Source organism: Aristolochia californica, unplaced genomic scaffold (assembly GCF_029961685.1).
Source record: "Aristolochia californica isolate CCGP_79_NKW_82.1479 unplaced genomic scaffold, dmAriCali1.0.hap1 SCAF_4, whole genome shotgun sequence".
NCBI classification, from domain to species: domain Eukaryota; kingdom Viridiplantae; phylum Streptophyta; class Magnoliopsida; order Piperales; family Aristolochiaceae; genus Aristolochia; species Aristolochia californica.
In genome coordinates, this window is record NW_027182103.1 from 24,806,664 (window position 1) to 24,809,086 (window position 2,423).

Here is a 2,423-nt window from a genome sequence, read left to right on the forward strand (position 1 = left end):
AATCCAACATGGCCATACGAGGCTATATGGAATGGAATCAAATGGGAGATTGAGGTGAAAAATGTGGAATTGTTTGGGCAACCTTGGGTATGGTATGCGACATGTCAAGATGATAGGAATTAGGGTGTGATGACTGAGAGAATGGAGGTAGATTTGTGGAGAGGGAGTGTCTTGGTTAAGGAGGATGTGTGAGGTTAGGAATCGAAGAAACATTTTGGTAAGGAGATAGGTTGGGAATGGTTGGTGTAGGCAATAACGGTGGTGATGGGGAGAATACCATTTCAAAAATAGATTTGGACAAGGCTTCCCTGTCCAACATTCATTGAAGGGGAAGAACGTCTTGAAAGCCTCTCTTCCATGAGAGATTGCACTAGACATGTCAAGTGATCCATCTTGTTTCTCAAATTTCAAAGTTTCTCCACTGTGTATAGATTTGTCCAATTTTCTGAATTGAACTCGTGAGCGGCAGCTTCCTCTTGCTATTTTAGTTCCATGTATCTCGTGTTTCACCATGATTGAAGAAGATTACAAAGGATTACTTTAATAACACTTTGATACCGTTGTTGGAAAGGTTCTATCTTTTCAGGAAAGTGCAAGGAAAAATTGAGAGGCTTCGGAAAAGGGTAAAAGTAGATCTAGAGAAGAAGGAAAGGGAAGAGAAGGGAAGAAGGAAGGAGAGAGAAAGAGAGAATGAGAGTGTTCATGCAAGAAGAAGAGAAGAGGGAAAAGTTTGGAGAGAGGAGGATAGAGAAGGGACAGAGAGATAGGGCACTAGTAGAGTGAGAGGGAAGAGTGGAACAAAGAGGAAAAGGAATAAAGAGTTAAGGCTGATTTGCCCCTAACCAAGCTTCCTCTGTTTATAATTTATCCATTACATCAAATAGGAAACTCCTACTTTAACTAAAACTTTAACTAAGAGATTATATCAAATAGAAAATTAAAACTCCTAAGAGGAAACTAAGACATCTTTTTAGCTGACTAATTTTTTTGACTTTTTTTCACTAAATACCACAAATATCCCTGGGCAGGCTCCTCCCTTCCTTGATCTTGCTTGGCACCCAAGTCTCTAAATATCTAATTTTGATTCCCCTAGCTCCCCTTGCATGACTATAGTATGAAAAATATGACTTTTATCACCACATTAAACTCGAAAAGAATGGAGGTCACCCAAATCAACTCACAAGTTCTGTGCACCCTTGGTCTATATTCAACATCTTCACTGGATCTTACTACTATATTTTGTTTCTTACTTTTTCAAGTCACTAGATTTCCTTCCTCAGATGTACAAGAACCTCTTTCTTTCTCTTTCCTTCAAATATCTAATTATCATGTGATTTGCATATCCAAATGAATTTTCCCAGGATTTTTCATGAATCTTCTCACCAGGTAACAACATATGAAATGGTAGGTCGAGTTACAGTTGTTGGCAGAGGTGGCGTCTCAAGATGGGGGGTGGGGGTGAATTTAGTGCTTATTGAAAATTTAAGTGTTAATGTAATTAAGAAATGTAAATGTAAAAAATAAAACAAAAAAACCATAACATAAAGATTTATTGATGTTCCCCTAGTGATAGTCACCCCTCAAGAACTCTAACTTGAAAAATTCATTAATCCTCATAGTAATCATGAAAGGATTCACGGTTCCGTTGTGCCCAACCAGTGCAATCTCCAATTGTTCACCCAAAATCTCTCTTCAAGAAATAGATCTTGTACTTGAACTGTGATCTTGACACAAACATAAAACATTTTTCGTTTATACTTTTTTCTTATGGTTTCCTGTTATACATACTGCATATAGATCTTGTATATGAACTGTAATCTTGTTGTAATTCGTCGTCGCTGCAGGGGATGTTTCAAAATAAGCGGCGATATCTATGGCAGAATTGCAGCACATCTATCAGATAAAGCACGCCCGAGGATACTTCAAGAGGCCACTACTCTAAAGCCATTTCTTCACTTTGAAAAGCTACCAAAAGCTGCCGCATGGCCAAGAAACTTTGCAATCTCACCCCCCACTGATGACAACATTTCACTGTATTTCTTTCCAGAAACTGAAAGGTACTTCCATTGCTTGTGTTCATTGAAGGGCACACAGTATTTCTTTGCTAGTTCTTTCCTTGAATCTGGGATTCCCACTTTCCGTGCTAGGGATGAGAATCTGTACAATGACCTGCTCGATGAAACTATGTCCAGAGAATTGGTGTTGAGAGCATCAGTTGGCCGCACTGAGCTTCTCATTTTCACTTCCCTTGAACTGCCCCAGAGCTACTGGAGTAAGCACTCTTTCTACATTGGCAGACGCCATATCACTACCAGCTCCCAGTTCTTACCGTTTCTGCACTAATATTTAAATGACATTCAGGGATCTTCGGCAAGTGCTATTTGTGGGGGTTATTCAGGGAAAGACAGAACCCACTCCCCAAG

At 39.4% G+C, this 2,423-nt stretch overlaps 1 long non-coding RNA gene across 1 annotated transcript; it reads left to right on the forward strand.

Moving 5' to 3' along the window:
• The first annotated feature begins 1,970 nt into the window (after positions 1 to 1,970).
• On the forward strand, positions 1,971 to 2,423 carry LOC137962385 (uncharacterized). Its single transcript, XR_011115123.1, has 3 exons — positions 1,971 to 2,057; positions 2,148 to 2,272; positions 2,362 to 2,423. It is a non-coding gene; the product is annotated as an uncharacterized lncRNA (long non-coding RNA).